At 41.1% G+C, this 21,547-nt stretch overlaps 1 protein-coding gene and 1 long non-coding RNA gene across 8 annotated transcripts in view; one reads left to right on the top strand and one right to left on the bottom strand.

The window, feature by feature from the left end:
* PTPRF (protein tyrosine phosphatase receptor type F) overlaps positions 1-21,547 on the top strand; it is a 376,315-nt gene that overhangs the window by 136,518 nt on the left and 218,250 nt on the right. The window lies entirely within an intron of this gene.
* LOC128792007 (uncharacterized) lies at positions 16,339-19,081 on the bottom strand. 2 transcript variants are annotated; one of them, XR_008432276.1, is made up of 4 exons: positions 18,980-19,081; positions 17,739-17,915; positions 16,920-17,648; positions 16,339-16,404 (listed from the first exon to the last, which is right to left on the bottom strand). It is a non-coding gene; the product is annotated as an uncharacterized LOC128792007 (long non-coding RNA). The 2 variants fall into 2 exon arrangements; XR_008432277.1 differs by having other exon boundaries at positions 16,920-17,000.

The raw sequence follows: 21,547 nt of genomic DNA, 5'->3' as shown, positions 1-21,547 counted from the left end.
CTTACAATTTTATCTTCAGTGTAGATTCATAGATTTTAAGGCCAGAAATCAGATCAGAGTAGTCTTTTACTCTGGCCTGTGTAGCACAGGCTGTATAATTTCAGTAGTAATTTCTGTGTCTGCTTTTACAGCTGTGGATGAGCTAGCACGTAGCTTTTGGGAGGCTGTCAAATCATGATTTGAAAACTAAATGATAGAGAATTTACCCATCTCCTATATGATCTGTAAAAATGGCAAGTGATCATTACTTCTCCAAATGTGTATTTATTTCAAACTACCTTTATGCATTTTTAGGGTTTAGACACTGGATATTAGAACATCTGTCAGTGAGACTGGAGACTCCTGCTGTTTAATGCAATCTCCTGGAGAAGCAACTTGAAGTGGAAGAGTTAGAGAACCTGAAAGTTTGTCCTTTTTGTTGTAGAAGAATGGACTCATCTTGGTTTTTTTCTGACCAGATAAAATTTTTATTGTTCTTCACTAATCCTCCAGACTTTTCAATATGTTTTTTTAAAGTCAAGGGACCGGGACCAAGACAAGTGGCTGCATTTTCTAACAGTACAATGGCACTTTATCTTTTTTACTCACAGCATTCAGCTAGGAATGTGGTCCTCCACTGTGACCTCTGAATTCCTTTCTGGACCTCTGATTCCCAGGATGCAGACTTCTTTTTCATGAGTGGGACTTGGCTTTTTGCTCATGAATATCTGCCCCTAGGTACATTAAAATGTGTTTCACTGGGTCCCACCTCATTTAGTCATCTGAGTAATTCTTTAAAGGTAAATTTCCCTTTCTGTTTGTAGCTGACTACCAACTTTGGTAAAGCTTTACCCTTTCCTTTCCAAATTTAATTACAAGTTAGTTGCATTCATTCACAGGTGTTAAATCAGTTGTGACTATTTGCAGAGGCTGCTATGTGTATTTTAAGGAGATATTTAAAATACCCTGTAGTAGTGATGGTAACATCCTTTGCAGATGGAAAGAAGTGCCAGAAAACCGATAAAATAATATGGTTTGTCGTGATGCTCCTGGCTATTGCTACTACTGATGTCAGAAAGGGAAAAAGTATAAGATCTGCTGGAGCTTTCAGTGTTTTAGCTGAGTAGTTGTAAAAAGCAATGATGTGGTAATAGGAATGCTTTTTTTTGTTTCTTTGATTATCTCTTCATTATACTGGTGCTTCAGAATGATACTGTAATATAAGATGATCAAGCTCATTTTTGTGAACAACCAAGAGTATTAAATTTTGCTTCCTCAAAATGTTAGTCAATCTTTTTTGATGTTGAACATGGTTTAAAAAGGAGTGGGAAAAAAAGCATCTGTTCATGGGTGCTTTTTCTCTGGTAAGTTGTCTGTCTTTATGTATCAGGAGCTGAAAAGCAGTGGTGTACTCTTAATTGAATGCTCTGTTTAGTCCCTTGTGAGAATCAGTGCTTTGTCTGTGCCAGAGACAAATCTCATTTATTTTGTTGGTGTGAAAACACTGTAGGGTGCTTACTGAAACTTCTAACTCATAGAAATGTCTTCTGCCTTGCACGCTTTACTGACATATGATCCCTGAATTAAATCAAAGCACTTTTATAGAGGATGATGGCTTTACATTTTTATATGAATTGTAGCCTGCAATGCTAGGTCTTTGAATGTGTGTTAGTTTTGTGTTTCTCTCTTGTATCATAACATTAAGCCTTCACAATAAGAGGCATTTACATGGTATTAAAAATAAATAATTACAGAATATATTTCATTTCATGTAGTATAGGCTGGAATGATTTTGCAGTCCTGCTGTGCTTTTCAGATGGCCCTTCATTGTTTATATTACTCATTGTTGTCTCTCCCCCCCCCCCCCCCCGCCCCCCCCCCCCCCCCCCAACCTTAGTTAATAATAGAATTTCCATGAAATCTTTTCCAGGAAATTTGTATTTTGTAAGATTGGATTGAGATGTATAGGTAGTACCTGGTCAAATCTTAAAATAAATGGAAATGCCACCATTTTCCAACAGACATTCATTGCACCAAGGGTGACTGTTCTGAGTTGGTATTTAGAATAAAGTCATCATGTCAGGAAGAGATTTGGAGTTCGTTTGTATTTGCTACATGAGGTTATTCTACTTGAGCTGATAGGGGATTCTCTGGAAGTAACTGGGATCTCATGGGAAGGACCATCATCAGTCCACTGTTAGCACTGGTAAATACTGCAAATTTAAAAGGAATCACTCAGAATTCTTGCTTGCTTTTGCTGCTTTTCTTGCAAATTGTTTTAAATGTTTTTACAAACTCTGTCTACATATGCTAACTTTGTTGGCTCATCTCAAAGGTGAGTGATATAAGCCCTTGACAGTTAATTGTCACAGGGAGAAAACAGTAACTGTTGAGCCTCTGCTCTTTGTTTTAAGGGTGTAGAACACCTATATATTTTCTTTGTGTTTATTTTTAGCTAAATCCACTTCAACTGTTATATTACTTCTGTTAAAGGTTGTTTTGAAAAGATCTTTTAAAGAGGCCAGGAAATACTCAGAAGCTTTACACATGTAGGGATTTTTCCCCTGAAAACCTCCAATTGTAATAACCATTTTGAGCCTCAGCATTAGCACAGCTGTGCCTGGCAGGTGGGGCTGTTCCTTTCCACCCACTTGTCAAAAGTTGTGGACTTCTGTGAGTGGCAGACAGAGTGTGTTGCAAAGCTCTCACTTCGGCGTTGTTCCTAAGACAGGGCATTGCCTTGATTTTCAAACTTGAAACTGAAATTCTGTCTTTTGAGGTAAATGCGAGAGTCACCATGCACCATTCAGAAAGGGTTGCAATCCCTGCATTTGGGGAAAAAAGACATTTTGGAAGTGAGGCAGCTATAGTGTATTGTGCTTAGAGAGTGTTTAATTTACAAGAGGGAAGATTCATTGAAAGAACAGAATGATGAGTAGTGAGATTCTTGTTATATGCTGAAAATGGTTAAAATACTGATCTGATGATGATGACTATGTGTTTTAATCCTACTTAAGATCAAACAGAAGCTTTCATGTTTTCCGGGACGCAGGAAAACCCTTAGAGAAGCAAACTTTTCTCATAAGCAAATACTTTCATATTCCTATTGAAAGGACTGGGATGCCCGGTCCTGACAGTGTTCTCAGTCTTGGCATGCTGAGTACAGAGTTTAGTATGGCTCTCAGGAGAAGGGTGAGGGTAGTCCAAGAGCTAGAAAGGCTCCCTTTACTCTTGTTTGATGTAACAGATAATGGTCCTGGTTGTTGACTTGTCATTTATACTTGCTGTATATAACTCCTAATATCCTTTTTTATGCTCCATTGCACACAGTTTATCAGGGGTTAACATGAAGCTCCTTAGTTATAACCTGTTCTTTTCAGCTTTTTATGAGTGTTTTTTACGGCTGAAATGTGCCCTGCTTGGTCTTCAGGCAAAGTTCAAGTTGAGGGACTGTATTTTATAAGCTGGACAATTGTTTTTGGTTCTTTCTGCAAAAGTTGTCTTTGAATGCTCTTAAAAACAAAGAGAGTGGAAAAATAGTTTTGTACGCTTAAAGCTGACTGTGGTTATATTTATAGATCTCTAGTCTAAAATGTCTTTGAAAACATTTGACCACCGAAGCGCATCTGTAGCAATGTCCAGAGAGAGCAGACCCTGATTTGTGGAAGGAGTGACCCATAGAAAAACAGGCTGCTGAATAATACAAAGGGAATTTCACGCTGGATCACTGTGTAAAGGATGCTGTGTGAGCTCGTGTGTAACTAAATTGCCTGTGTATTCATTCTGTGTGTGTAGCCAGAGCTGTGATCTCAGCCTTCCCAAGCGCCAGAGGTGCACAGGAGAGGCATCCTGCAGGTCCTCCAGCACCCAGCCTGGAACGTGGGCAGTGAGAATTAATTCACATGGACACCATGAAGTTCCTCTTCTAGTGCATTTGTCTGTTTCTTGAGGCAGTCGTGGAAATAGAGAGTGTTTTTTGTTACTCTCTGGTTGTACTGCAGGCCACAGGGGCTTGGTCTTGTCTTTCTTGCCAATGCCTGTCGAACCTTTATTCTGTGTATGGAATATTTAACATATTTAACTGCCAAACTTTTGTTGGTTTTCTTTTTTTTTTTCCTGAAATGTTAAAATACACTGCTGTCTGTAGAGTTGTGTGCCCTATTTAAAAGCACAGTATGATTTGGGGTTTTTTTTGCACATTAGGACAAAATCCCCATATTGTTCAGTCAGCATCTATGCAGTGCTCAACGTCTTTTCCATTAGACACTCAGCCTTCTGTTGCAGATAAAGGGTTTTTTTGGAGGCAAATTCAGCTCAAAAATTCTGGTATTGTCTGTAATCTGTAGTGTTTTGTCTGAGAAGAGCTTCCTGTGTAATTTTGTGGAATTTAAGAAACCCTACTTAACATATAAAGAGTTACATGCAGTATACCATGTGGTGTTTTGGGAGTTTATGTTAAATTGCAGAATAATTTTGTGTTACAATAATTGCTGGATGGTGTCAAACTCTAGGTCCATTTATACCAAAATTATCCCAGCATAAGCCTGCAATGATGGTCAACAAATGGTAGATGTTTTAAGGAGGTACAATAAAGATCATCTCATACTCTTGCCTTTTCTCTCCACCCACATTAGTTCCCTTTTCCCACATAAAATTAGAAACTGTTCTCAGAAACTGAACTTGTATTACTCCTCTGTAGAGCTTTATTAATTGCAACAACTCTAAATATTGTTTTATCCACATGGGCAAAGGAATAATATCCAGTATATGTTTGTCAAGGTCAGATCCATCTAATTTCCTTTAATGACAGGCTAACAGGCTTTGTGAATGGAGAAGCAGTAGATGTCATTTATCTTTAGTAAAGCTTTCAGTGCTCCCTCATGAGACTTTTTCCTGTGAAACATCTGCTCATAGGGTGGGTATTTGGCAGTTTGGTAGCATTCAGCATTTGCAGTAATGATCTCTCTGATAGAATAGAGAACATGCTTATTAAATTTGCAGGCAACAACAAGCTGGGAAGAGAGGCAAGCATGTTGGAGAACACCATTAGAATTCAAAATGATCTTTACAAATTGGTGAAACTGTCTGAAAGGATGCATGTCAATAAGGAAAAATGTGGATAGATGTTTGAAAATAGGAGTAATCAGCTACATAAATACAGAATGAGAGACAACTGCCTAGACAGCTGCTATACAGGAAAGGTCTTGCAGTGCTAATGGATCATAAGCCATACAGGAGTCGAGAAAGCACTGCTTCTTTGAGGGGGATAGACATCACAGTGATAGGCAAAAATGAGGAGTACCATCCTGAGGACACATTTGATAGTCTTTCTGCTCTGCTCACATGGGTAAGGCCTCTGGTGAAACATCTCATCTTGAGCATCCCACTGCCAGAATGGAAGGATTAGCTGGGGGGAAGCCAGTCCTTCCCATCCACTGCTAGGAGAAGAAATAATGTGCTTGAATTACAGCTGAAAAATTCAGGTCAGGCACTAAGCAATGCTCACAGACATGCAGGATTGTTGGACATGGAATTGAATTTCCAGAGGTATTTCTGGAATTTTGTATGCAAACAGAAAGTGTTCCCTCAGATATGTTCTGAATAGGCAGTGTGATTTTTTTAAAATGAATGTTTCTTTGTCTTCATTTATGAACCAGGAAAGGTGCAGTCTCGTAGCCTGTCTTCTCTAGGTCACCTAATAACTCTTATATCTTTATCCTGTCCTTTTTTATCCTTCTCTCAAGTGACAATCACTGTCTTTACTCTGACTATGTAGCTTTGTGTGAAAGTGTTCTCCAGGCCCTTAGTCCACTTCAGTGCCCTTCTCTGACTTTGTAGTTCTGCTCTAAATGGGCTGGTGGGCGAAAACAGGGGAGAATGAGACTTGCAAACATCCACTAGTTTTCTCATGAAGCCTCATATATTTGCTATCTTTTTGCCCATGTCTGTGCATGACTAAAGGACAGCTGCCTGTTCCAGTGTGTGTTTCACCTTCTAAAGCCATACAGTTAACTCTGCTCTGTGAATTGTAGCAGGTATTTCTGTGTTTGTTTTTTTCTCTCTGTACATGTGATATATTTATCTATGGGTAGCTCTCTGCCTGGAGACTTTACCATGCTATACATCTGTTCAGAGGCCAGTGGCTGAGCTTTGATGGTTGCAGGGGCTTTGCTTACCAAGGCAGGGCTCTGGTGTGTATCTGGTGGTTGCTGCCATGATGTGCAGGAGCCCATCTCTCTGACAGCACCAAACATCTGTGCTGTTCTGCACTGACTGTCAGATACACCCAGAGCAGATTGGAGGGTCTGCATGTGGACCACTCTAGGCAAATAATGCTGCTTTGCTGTCCAGAGCAGCACTGACCAGCAGCTCTTTTGGGAGGGGGAGGATTGAAACAGCTTCTGGCAGCACAAAATGCTTTGAGAAACAATTGCAAAGGATGCTGTAGGTCTTGCAAGACCTTCTGATTAAAGTATGTTTAAATGCTTATTTATGTGTATGAAAAGGAAAATGTATTAAAAAGTGTATTTGTATAGAATGCTGTTAAGTTAATGGTAGTGGAAGGGAAGATGGGTAAGGTTTTTTACCTTCTCCTTCCAGTAGTCATTCTTGCTATGAATAGCTATACATCAACTCATGAATTTCTGTCTGAGTGAGGTCCCAGGGCTGTATGAGATGGGAGTATCTCATGCTTTATGTTAAAAGATTACGGTTAATTTATTGCATGTTTGTTGTGGATAAGAAAAAGCTATTTACCCACCTAGACTTTTCCATTTCTGGATTTCATAAAAGAGCCATGTACTTTTTGCTGAAGAAGTACAGATCAGAAGAGATTTGTCTTTTTAATGAATTGATTTAAATCAAAATGCAAGCCATTACATGAGTTCCTGAATATTGGAAACTCTGGCCATTATGTTGGGTGTTTCTTTGCCATCAGACTTTGACTTCAAACTGCAATTATTTTTCACAAGATGAAGAATGAAGTCTGTTGCCTGTTATGAACAATAGAGTATGGTAATATCACAGCTATATATGCAAACTCTGCAGACTGGCAGCACAGCTGCTAAACGTTACATTTTTAAAATATGTGCAATCTGTTGTCAACAGAATTAAAACCAGGAACACGGCATGGTTTGTTTTGTAGGGAAATTTAGTGATGAATTGTTCCACATTCTGACCTTTAAATTTTTTTTTAGTCTCTGCACCTTCTAGTAAACTGGGGAGATTCTCAAATTAAGACATAGAATTCTGATGGCCACCCTGACATTTCCTTGGCCTGGCTGGATACCTGGTCTTGATTAATTTTCTAGTATACCTGCACTGCCAAGGTGGAGAGGCTCATGCGCTGCACAGCTGCACTTGAAGTGATTGCACTGTAAACCTCATCCAATTAAAACGTGAATCCTGTTCAGCTTAGTAGTAGAAAGTTGTTTTACTGTTCCTCTCCTCTGATATGGATGTGAGTAGAAGTGTTGAAGGAAGTGTTATTGCTGTTGCTTTTGTAGCTTGTTATCTTCCATCTTCATATACAAAAAAGTTAGAAATGCAGCCTGCCCAGCTGTCTGAGAGTGAGGGTGACTTGGCAAGATAAACCTTCACTGACTGTAATGGACCTGACTACAGATGATCATTCAGCCCTTCACTACCATCTGGTAGTGTCCTGGTTTGAACCACAAGCAGCAAGAGAAATAAGGTGGAGATGGAGCAAAGAACAGCAGTCCATTATTTTGGTGCTGAGAAGGGAATAATGCACACTCAGGACATGTTCTGCTCTCCTCCTTGCTATGGAATGAGACAGTTAAGAGAGAGCAACTTAGGAATGTGAGAAAGGAGTAAATGTGAAGAATACAGAACATTTACATTTGCTGTCCCTCATCAAAACCATCTTTGAAGTCCTGCTGCTTGGGAAAAGATGCAAACAGGCACTCCCAAAATGCCAGTTCCAGGGTGAGGGAGCCTGGCACTGCTGGCACTCCTTGACTGTTTCTGTGCTCCATTCCACTCACCTGCAGAAAGAAATGCCAACATTAGCAGATCTCTGATTGTGTCTGTGCTGGCAGAGGGTCCCAGAACTGATTTATAGCACTTGCTCAGCTTTCAGCGAGCAGCAAATGCATTGCTTAATTATTCATGGCAGCTGTATTATTGCAGGAAATTAAGACATCGAGGAAACAAGTAAAAACTATTACTGAATAGAGCTATAAACAAGGTAAGGTGGAAGGGAATGCAGTAGAAAAGCTCTCAGATGCTAAAACCTCCTCGTTCTCAGAAACGTTTCCCCCTTTCCAAAAATAATTGTTTAAATTCCCAGATATGCAAGTGATCGTTCATAGTACATAATTAAATATTCTATTAGCTAACAAGTTGGGTTTAATTTGCTACATTTGTCATCTAAATTATCACATTTGTGAATGTGTGGAACCTTCTATGGCTTCTTTCAGCTTATCTACTTATGTAATGACACAATTCTCTTTATGTCTTTGACTTCCCTGAAAAGATTTGATATTTTACTTGTGCTGGAAAATTAAGGTCAACCTTTGACTTTCTGTATCAAAGAAAGAGGTTTCAGGTTTGTGTTTTGTGTTCTGGAGGTATTGCTGTGCCTGGAGTGATGGTATGCAGTGGAGCGTGACCCAAGGCCCATCTGCTGGCACTGGATTTCCATTGTTTGAAACCCCTCTGCAGGCAGGCACACATGCACCCAGCTCTCTTTTAGATGCTGCTGTCTTTATTCAAAGATTTATTCATGTGTGTTGGTGGCCTGTGCCATGAAGCTGTTCTCTAACCTGTGTCAAATGCCCCACACACACACAGAGGCCAGGGCTGTTGGCTTTGAGGAGCACCAGCACTTTCTTGGTCATCAGGTGGCATAGGAGGAGCCAGGTGTTTGATTTCTCTCTGTATGCACAGAGGGAGTTTCTCATTATTGCTGCTCCAAGTTCCCATTAGTTTTAAACCTTGCACATTTCATGACAATTTTTCAAATATATAGTCTCTAACTGACCAAAATTCACTGAAAAGGAAGTGGGTTAAAGCTAACCCTTTCAACTTCTCTTTCAAGAATAGAACTATTAGCTTTATTATAAAAGTTATGGGGAGCATCTCTTAAGTTTTTGTGTAACCTCAGGCTTCCAAGAGATTCCATTTCATTACTGTTCATAAACTCATCATTTTGGTACATATGTAGTAATTTTGGAGTCCTTTGCTTTTTAATTTCAATTATATAGTGTGAAATGTAATGATATTATAAGTCTTGTTATAGAGAATTCAGAGCAATTTTAAGGTGAGCAAATGAAATTTAGTGATAAAATAGCCTTGTGTAGTTCATTCCTGTGATGGGAGGTATTTTAGTCCATTTGCAAACTTTGGCTATTTGGTGATTGCAGATACAGATGATGGAAGGAAAATACTCTGTAACTTGTCCTGTAAGGCTTATTTTCCCGACTCTTGAAAGCATGATCTATGTGCAGCACATATGTGTATATAACACTTCATACAAATTGGGCAAAAACGAGATCTTGCAGGAATCACAGTAAACCATCAGCACTGAGGAACGCGCTCCCAGTTGTGTTTTGCGAACGCTTGCTGTTCTGTACACGTGCATCTCAGGATCGCCTAAACAGAGCTTTGCTTCCAGACCTAATCAATTGGTTCTCGAGCTGTTTAGCTTTTTAATTACTCTTGTCAAAGTGAAAATTATGTGAAAGGACTTGGCTGTGCAATTAGCTGCTGAACATTTTCTGCAGCAATAGTGGGAAAACAATACCAAGTCCCAGAATAGCAGTAGATACAACCGTAGGAACAAATCTGCTTCAGCAGAGAAAGAGATATTCTAGTAACTAATCTGAATGAAAAATAATTTATTTTTTAAATAGGCATATATTCACAGATGTGAGCAGAAAAGGCTGTTTGTGTGAGAAAGGCCTGTCCCCAGCAGTATGCCAGGTTAGTTATCACTTGCTGATTTCCCTCTGATTTGAGGGCCCTGCTTTTTGTAGACAGAGGCTGCAGCTCTGTCCTCAGTCAGGGCTGAGCATGTTGGACCAAGTGGCAGCTTTTTGACCTCCAGACTTCTGGGGGCTAAATTTTAGAAAAAAAGGATTCACCTTTCCTCTGCTGCAGCCATGGGAGAGTGCACAGTGTGTTTCTTCTGTGGACAGCAAGAACCCGCTTAGTGTTCATTCAGTGATCTATAGATCATCTGCTCAGATAAATTGTATCTCTCCACAGCTTCACACTAAACTAATCTGGGCATTCAAAAAATAAATAAATGAGGCAGTGTCTATAAAGAGCTTCCATCTAGTGAAGTGGAGCTGTTGGAGCCTGATTAATGAATCCCATTTGAACTCCCTGGCTGTGTGTTCACCGCTCCCCTCTGCCGAGCTCTGTCATACAGGACAGCCCTTGCTGGAACACACTGGGCATTGCTGGCAGCTCTGTCTGGGGCCATGGGCCACCATGGTGAGGACGGGGCTTTCACCACCTTGGTTGGTTCATGGCCCGAGTGCAGAAGCCAGAGCTTGCCCAGGATATCCCTACCACTGCTGGTACATCCCAGGAGCTGCATGATGCTCTCCTGGCTCTTCCATGTCCAGGACCAAAGTGCATAGGCAGATTTTGGGGAAGTATCATTTGGGGAAGGATCCATTCGGTGCTGGTGCCCCTCAGAAATATAACTCATTGACCTTCACCAAGCTAAAGCAGTGTTTTTACAAGTGAGATTGAAAACACAGGTTAGATTTACTGGCTGTTAAATTGCTGAGCTGATGGAATGGAGCTGAGTCACTGCATGCTGACTGACTGAGCCCACACTCCTTCCCTGAGAACAACGCAGGGCAGCTGAACAAATCCTGGTACTCGTCCTCCTGTGTTTGGAAATGCTTAATAGATTGGAAGGCTCGGAATTTTAATTCAGTTCTTTTCTGTATTGACAGAGGTCTTTAAAGTCACTTGAGTGCTTTACTAAGCATACATAGGAGAATTCAGGTTCTTTGTATCTGTGCGCTTGATGGTTTCTAATCTTCATTAGGCTGTGTACCAGTAGGTCAGCGTACATGCACACCCACATGCCTAAAATAATTCATTCTGCTGCCTTTTAGCACCTGCTGCACTTGGAGGTGTTACTAGAAAAGGAAATTGTATCTTTTGAATAGTGAATAACAAAATTTCTCTCAAGACACAATATTTTTTACAAGGATTCAAGTTCCAGGACCATACATGGGTGGGATTTTTTGTTTTGTTTGTCCAGGAGGTGATGAGGGCAAAACCAGCAGTAGCAAGACATCCGTTCTTTGTGGAGGTTTGAAAGCAGGTGAAAGGGCTCAGAAACCAGAGGGATGCTTTTATTAGGTCTGAAATAGTCAGCACATCAACATCTGTTTTTGGATTATAGCTAGAGGCAGCAAGATATGAGTATAGAAAGTTATTTTTAATTATGTAGAATGCATTGTCTGGGTATGTGTGTAAGCTGGCTGCAGTGAAATCAAGGAAGCCAACACATTTTAAGCTTAATTGTATTTTTTGAACAATCTGAGAACAATAAGTATGTGATAGCAGCTCCCTTTTGTGTGTAATACCTATTTGATTTAGTGCTTGAGACAGAAGGGCTTTGGCAGAGAATGGTCTGTGTGCAGGCAAGGACACAGGTACTCTGAATTGACAGTTTTTCTTGCTGAAGAAGCTGAAAGGAGTGTGCTGGGTCTCTGGGAGGGAAAAGTCTCATAGTTAAAGCAGTTTTTGATTTCTCAGAGGTTTGAATTTCAGAAGGCATGGACCTGCCTGTAATTGTCAAAGAGCAGTAAATTTTTAAAAAAAAAGTAGTGAAATGTCACTTAAATGCAGAAGATATTGGTATTCCTCTTACACCATGAGAGCATTTACTAGCAGGACAAAACTGCCATCAGTTTTTGGATTACAAAGAGTTCCAGCTTGTCTCCAGTGCTTGCCACTGTGAGAATCTTAGCACTGAGGTGTGTATTACAAATCCCTTGGAAGAACAGTGAAGAGCTGCATTCTGTCCTGAGACTTGATTAAAAATATGGAGTTTGAGACTAGGCTGTGAGTATCAAGTTTTAAAGCTGCAAAAAGGGTGAGTAGGAGGGAAAAACTTCATTTGCTTGTGGAAACTTAAATACCTTTTCTCAACATGTTTGCAGATGGATCACCTTACAGGTATGTGAGAAAGATTTGCATTTTAGAGCCCTGAGAAGTGCTTGAGAGATGCTCATCTCCTGTCTTCACTTCCCTCCCCCCCTTTTGCTTCTTGTCATTTAACATTTTGGATAGTTACATTTTTGTCTCTGTAATAATTATCAAATTATAAATTATTTTTATAAGCAAACCCTCTTGACTGTGGATAAGCAATCTTCATAAATTATTTGGTGGGATACTTAATTTGAAGTTTCCTCATTGCTTATGACAAGATGTTTCTGCTGCTGTCACAGTTGATGACTCATAGCTCAAGTGAAGTGCTTAGCACTTCAGAAAGTTGTAACACAAGCAGTCCTACTCAAAGTCTCTCCATTTAAAAAAAGAAAGAAAAGAGAGGAAAAGAGAGCTGTGGTGGAGTGTGCTGAAATGGTGTATGAGCCTGGTCTGCAGGACTGGCTCCAAAACATGGAGAGGGTGGCAGGGGCCGGTCACTGATACTGAGTCAGAGAAGAAGCTGAGGTAACACATGTTCTTAAATCCTTTATTTTCTCCTAAGCACATTTATGAGTAGTCAGGGGAGTTTGTGAGTCTGCTAATGTTTGTACCTATGTGGGAACAGGGTGGAACAAATCCCATATGATTTAGGGCATTCTGCTTGACCAGCTGGACTCATAGCACTGGATTGCATGTTCTTGCTTCAGCCATGGGGATTCTGGGTAGGTGATTAGAAGGAAGTGGAAAATGGAAGAGGCTTTAGACTGGTTAGAGGGAAAAAGTGCAAGGTGGGGTATTGAAGTACTGGCACCATTTGGTTGTGGCTGATGCTGTGCTCAGTCTATGTGGCTGTGCTGGAGCAGAAAGGGACCCCTATTAAAATTTCACAGACACAAACCTCAGACCTTTTAGGGGCTGGAGGAGGAGGTAGCTGACTGTTGAAATTCCTGCTATTTTACCATTACTGATGTTTTTCTTGCGAGAAGCTTCAGTGAGGAAGTCTGACAGATGGCAACAAAGGGAAAGGTACAAACAAGGCACTCCTGCAATATAAACGTTGAGCTTTAACTGTTTCACTGAAGTGTTTAAAACACATGTAAGAATTTGGGCAGAACTACACAGGCGTGTTACAGCAGTTAGGTGAAATTTCATAAAAAATAGCAGTGACAGTTGTTTTTTCCCTAGCCAAGTTGAATTCCAAGGATGCCACTGAGAGCAGCTGCACGTACTGAATATTGATGGGCAGCTGGTGCAGGTCCTGCGCCCCCACTAACTTCCTTCATGTTTCAGGAAAACTCTCCTGATCTTATTTCAGCCATCACATTATAGGAGTGCATTTGCAGCTCTACAAATTCAGTGAAAAGAAACAAAATCAAGAACGAGCCCAAAGAGTATAAGGGAGCAGGGTGGAATCTGGCTGGTTTGGGCAGGTGGTGTTTGGGGGCTCTGCACTGGCAACCAGTTGGGATTAGGACAAATTCACTTGTTTCAAATGATTATTCCAGGTTTTTGTAGGGTTTTAGCTCTTTGACTCTTGCTCTCATGGAGGGTGGAAGAGACTGGGAAACTGAAGGGTTTTGTTATTGGAACTGGATAAGGTAAATATAAGTGGAGGAAATCTTAGATAAATTGAGGAGTTCATGATGTGGGCTGTTTATAGGCTTCTGTCTTTTAAATCGAAAGTATTGCTGTAGCTGTTGTGTGTTTGGAAGCACTTAAGGTTTGAGTGGACCATAAAAGTGCGTGCAGATGTTCTTCCTTCTTGACTCTGAGCATTCAGGATATTCAAACCACTGCAGTGGCTTTCTTCAGAAACTGTTTTATGGGGATCTCCACAGTGTTTTAAAACCAAAACAAGATTTTCGTGCCAGTGTTTAACCTTCACTAGAGACACCATGTAAAAAACCACTCCAGTGTGTGTTTCTGTACGTATAAATTGCACTATTTATGCTATAAAGATAAGCCTTTTTAGTCCAAAGCAAAAAAAGTGAAGTGGAAAGGTGAGCTGCTGTCCCTCCACATCACTGCCTGATCTCTGAGTGCTGGGTTTCTTACCCCAGCCTGGTGCTGCTTCTGTGGAAGGTGTGACTTGGAGCTGAACTTATTCTGGTTTTGACTGGGGGTGTTTGTTTGGAAGTCAGTGAGGTACTATTGAACACAAACTCAGTTTAGACCCTCCTAGGACCTTCTTTATTGCCTGTTGCACATTTGCCTGAAATGCTGACAGAGAAACTAATGCTCTTTTTTAATACTAAATAACAATAATAGCTTATTTTACGCTGAGTAAGAAGGAGGCTTTAGAAACAATGTACTTCAGTGAAACAAGGAAGATATTTCTGTGGGCTGCTCTACATCAAAGCTTTATGAAGCAGGATTTCTCTGCCACAATGTGACCTCTGCAGTGCTTCAAAGTGCTGGTTCTTTGCACATCAGCCAGCTCCATGTTTTTACTTTGACTAGTGGTGTTCCTGCTTAAACCACAGAAAAGGACTTTTATCTAAGCACTTTCTGGGAAAACTTTTCTTTACACATACGGATTTTGAGAATCAAATGCCACAAATGTTTTCTCAGTTGCCATATGAGCATACTTGGCAGAGATAGAAGGAACTTGAATACAAGGGAGCTTCTTAGGGAAGAAATTCTCTCCTTAGGTGATTTCTGCAAAACTGAATGCATGTCCTTTCAGTGGTATTAATTTTTGATCTTTTGGAGTTGTAGCATGTGAACTTGAGTGGTTTTGATGTACTGTTCTTCATGATCACTGTTCTTCATGAGTGAGAGTGTTTTAGCACTCTCACTCATGAAGAAGCTCTGTCTCATTTGAACATGTGAACTTTATTTGTGCACATTGTGTCGTGAAAAGGGAGAATAATTTATTGTCTCTATTAATGGGATGTGAGATGTAGATCAAAGTTCTCTTGAAACCCATAACAGCCAGCCCTTTATCAGGTGAGCTTGACCAACATCAGCCATTTTCCCTACAGGAAATTAAAATGTTCCATTGTTAGGCTGGGAGCCTAATCGAATTTCCTTCACACTGCTCCCTTATCTCCATATTTCCATCATGTGTTACTTTGCACTGGAGACTACTGGCATGCCATATAGCTGGGGTTTTAACATAACCTGCAAACCTGTTTGTTTCCTGTGGATTTTTACACACTGGTAACTTTCCAAAAAACCTGCTTGAACTCGTCAATCTCAGAAGCTGTTTTGTTTTGGTTGGGATTCCCCTTGCATGGTGGGGTACCCTCCTCCATGTGTCCTTGGGAACTTCTTCCCTCATTGCCCTTTCCCAGGCAGGGCTCAAGGCACATGCCCATGGTGCATACAGCTCCTTGTATCAAACACAGATAAAGCCATTGGTAGCCCCTCTGTTTTCTTCCTTGAAGAAAGCAGATGAAAACCAGGACCGTCAGTTCAAGTGGTCTGTCTTTGTACAGACCCATTTTCTTCTCGGAAAAGCCACAAAGATGAAAGCAGATGTAGCTTAGGTGACACTGCTCCATTTGCATGTGCAGACAGCTTTGGATTCTGCTTCCCTCTCTGCTTTTGGCTTGCTGGGAGGAGGAAGGACTTGGCAAGGATATTCGGAGTGACACAGACTTTGTCTTTCCAGACATGGGAATTAAAGTGCCTCAGCATGTATGGAGGAAGGTAGTTAACAAGGCTAGTTACAGTTAGTCTCCTTATGCTGATTTCCTTATTTTTAGGTATGTTATCAGCTATTGCTAATGAATTTAAGAAACAGATGAGTAATTTTTGCTTTAATTAAGAGTAATCTTGTGATTTGAAGTAATATGTTATTTTGCAGTGTTTTTTTTTTTTTTCTGCTTTAAAAGCTGATATGGAGAAAAAGCAGCTCAATAGACCACTTAATGAAGGGTAAAAATTATCAGGTCATGCATTCTCTCCTTGTATTGTTCGACCATAACATAGCATAATATATATTCTGTCATTATTCCCACCCCATCCATTAGCCATCACAGTTCAGAAATAAACAAATTACCTGCTCCCTTCTCCATTAAATGTAATTTTATAAACTGCATTATAACAAAACTAACTGAGCTATAAGTAGAGGAAAAAAATCCTTAGTTTTCAGTGTAAATGGCATAAATTCGGTTGTGCAGAGAGAATGTGTGGGAAGGTATTGTTGCTGTAAGGATATTAGATGAATAAATTTTAAAAAAATTAAAGAACTCTTTTGAAATTCAGTAGTTGCAATCAAGAAGTAATTTTTTTTGAGGGGGGAAATTGAAATGCTTCTGATCCTAGAGGTGCATACTGAAAAACAAGAGTCAAAAAGTCACAGTTTGCAGCCAGATGAAAAATACACGGGGAAACTTTTTCAGGGTGAGAGTGGTTCTCAGTTGGAACAAGGAACAAGAGAGGCTTGGGAGTCTTCATTTGTGGAGATATCCAGAGTTTAGCGGGGCAAGGTCCTGAGATACCTTTTTTTTTTAAACTTTAAACACTGCTTTAAAGTTAGTATTTCTCTGAGCAGGAGGTTAGATTAGCTAACCTGCACATGTCCCTTCCAAGTTAAATTATTCACTGCTTTCTGCAAGAGACTTAGACAGTTCATTTAAGAAATTTGGGTCACACATTTGTTGATGCTGTGATCTTTTGTATGGATCTACTCAGAGCACATTGCAGCAAGATGAGGGGTGATGTATTTCCATGATACCTTGTTTGCAGTTTCTGGGGACACGTGTGAAAAGAGCAGGTGAATTGGAAAGGCAGAAATAAAGCTTTATATCTATGAAAGTAGTAATGAATAGAATGACCTTAAATTTTACCTCGGTTCAGATGTTGTCTTCCTTTTTGGCTGGAGAGCAGGGGAGATGCTTCTCTTCTTTCTCAGCTTTTTGACTGCATTTCTGTTTTATGGGGATGGTGAAAGCTGGGGCATAACATTATTCAGTACAGCATGGGGTGTGCTGTAAATGAGTTTGGATCTCTCCTTTCTGGGTTTTGCATTATTTATAGATCAGCCTCTGCATAATTGCTTTTGAATACTAGCAACTAGTCATGTTTGCCATAAAAATAGAAAATGCATATTTTAGACAATTTCTTTAGAAGTGTTTTCTCTTCTTGTGTCCCCATCATTCTGAACTTAGCTAGACCCCAACTCCTCCTCAGTCTGCACTGAAGTGATAGCTGCTTTCCAGAGTTAGTCTACAGCACTGTCGGGATATCCATGGCCCCGAGCTGGCCTCAAAATTGTTGTTTCTTGTGCCACGTCCCCAAACCATTCTAAAATACTGTCTCCTGGTTCCCTCTTGGACATCCTTGTCTTTGGTGATCTGGTGCTTTCTCCTGGCTTCTGGTGCCAGATTTTGTGGCAATACCATGGAGCTGACACTGCTTCCACTGGTGGGGAAATCATCTGGCCCCAGTATTTCTGCTCTCATTTGAGTCAACCTGAAATAGAGGTTTTCCTCTTTCATGCTGATCTGATTTTGTCATCATAGATGAATGTGTATAAGAATTCAGTCTTGGAGAATCTTGGACAGTTCAAGTGAGAGCTGTTGGGAAGGTTGAGGTTACTGCAGAGTGTTTGCTAATTAGGAAGGGAGGGAAGTGCTGTGCCACAGAGTGACTGAAAAGCTTCAGACCTGCTTCTGTATATCCATAATGCCCGTTGTTGTGACAGAACACTTCAGAGTGCTTGTGTTTCCACGGCGCTGAGCTGAGTCGTTGTGCCACTTGTGTCCTCCTGACTGATCAGTTTTGTTTCTCTAATTGGCAGGCAGTGATGAATGCAGTCCTTGAGCAAGTTGCTCTTGGTTTTCCTGTGTTCAAAAACATCAAGTGGACATGTTAAATAATGCCCTCGCCTTTCCTTCTGCAGTTGTGAAAGTAGCAGCCAGTGTATGGCAAGTGATTTGGGTGGCTTTTGGTCTTTCAGAAGCCCATTTCCTATAAGGGAGGCATGAGAGCTTCTCTGCTAATTCTCTGCTATTATTGTCTTTATATAAAAGTAAAAGTATTAGTTTTTAAATCCTTCTCCCCACCTCCAGCCCAAGTCCCTAGCCCTGTGTGTGTTTTCTGTATTGGGAAGGGACTGGCTGCGGAGACTGTCACCATCAGCCTAAAGCTCAGGTGTCCACAGTGATTAGATGTGGGACCTGATTATCATTTCAGGGGCAGAAGACAATCAACATTACACCTAATTACATATGTGTTTGTTTAATCTCTTAACGTTTCTTGTTTGACCTGTGTCATGCCTCATCCTTCAAACCATGTAAATGGTGTTGAGGATTGCTGCCTCCTGCTCACTGTGCCTTGCTACCTGAGTGTCTTGGCTGTGTGAATCCGAGTCAGTCCTCTCTTTTTCAGATTGAGGTTAAATCCATTTAAGGTAAACAGATTAACACATTTTCCCATGTCTAACGTGAGAGCAGCGAGTCTGTCATTTCCCTAAAAGCATTACATGCGACAGGTCCCAGATGCTGAGCTTTTCTGGGCAGCTGTGTTATTTGCTTGACTGGATGGGTTTTACAGCTGGTGTCCGGCTGTTCTTTGTTATGTTTATCTGCAGTCTCTGGGGCTAATCAGATTAGCAGATAGCATAATCTTGCTAAATATCTGATTCCCTTGTGAGCCCCTGGGTGTCAGCTTTGCTGCTCCTTGTGGTTTCTGTGGGGGGCTGGTGGAGGTCACTCAGAGGCAGCAGCTGCGTCTCGCTGAGTCCAGCTTGGGCTTGTTCTGGCAATTTCTGTCACAGCTTTGTGTAGTCAGTGTGTATGTGAAGATAAAGTCAGCTAAAAGGAATTAGCTTGGATGATAGGCCTGAGGATCCACGTTTTTGAGTTTTTTTACTGCAGGTTCTTTGACACAAGTTCCTGTTGCTCACTTGTGAGACAGAGGCTCTTGGGTTTCCAGGAACACTGCAGGTGGTTTGGGCTCCTTGGAAATGGCAGTTGGACCCATCTCCCTGACTTCTCCAGCCTGCAGAGCCTTGGTATGGGCTGCCAGCATTACTGGACATGGCTAGAAAGATGTCACAGAGAGTACGGCTGGGACAAGTCTCCTGGTGGATTGTGACGGAGCTCAGTTCTAAAGTGTGTTTGATGGGAAGAAGGAAACATGTGGAGATGAGAGAAAAGAGAAATACAAAATCCACTCTACGACTGCAGAAATTGGAGGTGTTGGCATGTTTGACTTGTCTGCAACATGCCATGTACTGAAACAGAGCACAGCAATTCTCAGCCTGAAAAAATGGTTTTAGTAACTGTAAGAAGAAGCAGTATGGCAGCACTGTGTATTTTTGAAGCACATCCAACACATGCAGTGAGAGTATTTAGAACGCTATTCCTTCTATATAAAATAGCTTTGATTTTTTTCATTTTTGAAGAAGTGTGTCATGCTATTAATATAGCTTAGAGCTCCACACAGATTGAAACTCGCTGTGGTTTTTTAAAAGACATTTTGGCTACCAGAGTCTAAAGTTGCAAAAGCGCTGTTTGTACTGGTAAATAGTTTTTAATTGGAAAGTTTTGCTCAATGTATCCTGTACTACCTACTTCTGCCCTCTTGGGAACCAGTACACAGAGCCCCCACATTTGCTGCAGATTTGTCTGAAGTGGGAGAAAGCTCACTGGTGTTGATAATTCATGATAATGCTCAGGTGAACCCAGTGTGGATTGCTGACTTGAGGAGCGGTGCTATTAAACAGACTTTACCTGCTGTCATCTCCCCTTGAAACAATGCCAGCTTTGCTGTTGGTGGATGTAACTTAAATAGTTTGCAGTGTTTTACAGGATCTTAGAGTTTGTTAGGTTTTTTTTTATTGTCTAGAGGACCAGAGCTGACTCTCTAGCCCTTTCCTAAAGCCTCAGTGCTTTCCAGAGAGGAAGGAGGGTCCTTATGCTGGTGTCAGGCTCTAGTTCTTTGAGTCCTCAGTACAGACTGATGCTGGTTCTCTTAGAGCAGCAGCAGCATCTTGCCTGTCTGTGCTGACTCCTGCCAGCTTAGAAGAAACTCCAGTGTCTCTCACAGATGCAAGGCTGCTTTTCTTCTTTTTACCTTGTAGCCGTAGGAATGTCTTTATGGGGCTTAAACAGAGAACTGAACACTTGGAGATTAGGCCACAACAGAAAAAAGTGATGGAAAGCTCTGGGTAGAAAAAGTATGGGGTTTATGGACTTCCTAATGCTATCAGGGTTTCCAGTCATGCTGCCTCCAGCACTGGAGCTTTTTTTACCCATATTTATGAACACCTTCATTGTGTAACAGTAGTAGGAGAAAAATCAGCAAGCCTAGCGAGATCTCCTGAAGGAGGACACAAGTTTCATACTCAGGACCTCTCTACACAAGGTGTCAGGGGCATTTCACGGTGCACGTACCCCACACACATGTATTTAAACACTTCAGCTACTCCAGCCTGCAGTTTCTGTAGGAACCCCACTGTTACGGCTTGCTGGTGTTTGCTCTTTTATCCCTCCACAGTGCCAAGACTGATCTCCATGCCACAGATCTCTGACCTAAATGGTTGCCCTTTAAATTGGACTGTGTTTTTGAGCATCTGTAATTTTGGGGACAGATGATTGTTGTGATTAAAAGGGTTTCCAATACTGGTAATATATTCCTGAACTGGCAGTAAGTGCTGAAGTCCTTCCTTATGAAAGTGTTTAATGAGCTGGAGAGAAAGTTCAGCATTTCAGAGGCAGCAGAGTGAAGAGGAGGGACTTGTCCTGCCCTGATCAGCAGGACTCGGTTCCTGTTTCAAAGATCAGACATTATCTGTTCCAGGCTCCTCTGAATCAAATTTTATGTTTAAGTTTGTTGAAACTTAGTTTTTCCATCAACGAGACTTATGTAGGGGTACAGGTGGAGCAGTGCAATACCTTGGTTTTACATTGTAGTCACCAAGTGCTTTTACTGGGCTCATGTCCTGTCAGATTCCAGTGAGGTTTTCCATGCTTTGGCTCAGGGAATGGCAGGCAGACCTATGGATCAGGCGCCAGAGGGGAGCTAGCATTTTAAAGCAGTATTCTTTTTTTCTCTATTTGTCTGTCAGCAGTATCTGAGGGTGCGGTTGCTGCTGCTGTGGCAGGAGCTTTGCTTTGACAAATGACAATGTGGCTGCTTTTGTTCTTGACCAAGAGGTGTAAAAATGATGTGTGTGGTTTCCACCATGGCTGGACACAGGAGCAGAGGCAGTGGAGCAGGTACACATTCTCTGCAGCTATGGAGTTGTGATACAGGAATGTTCCCCCCACCTCTTTCCTCCCTCCCTGAATTTCGCTGTAGGGGCTTCAGTTACTGCTTGATTCTTAGACAGGTAAGCCTTTTTATTTTTTAACAGTTTGTCAAAGAGGTGTAAGTCTGAAGGAAAGTGCATCAAGGTAGGGATTATTGCTCTTCATTTCCATAAAACCCATAATGAGTTAGAAACTGTTGGAAACTATATAGATTAAAA

Source organism: Vidua chalybeata, chromosome 9 (assembly GCF_026979565.1).
Source record: "Vidua chalybeata isolate OUT-0048 chromosome 9, bVidCha1 merged haplotype, whole genome shotgun sequence".
NCBI classification, from domain to species: Eukaryota; Metazoa; Chordata; class Aves; order Passeriformes; family Viduidae; genus Vidua; species Vidua chalybeata.
The sequence above is the reverse complement of the archived record's forward strand: the minus strand, read 5'-3'. Positions and strand labels throughout refer to the sequence as shown.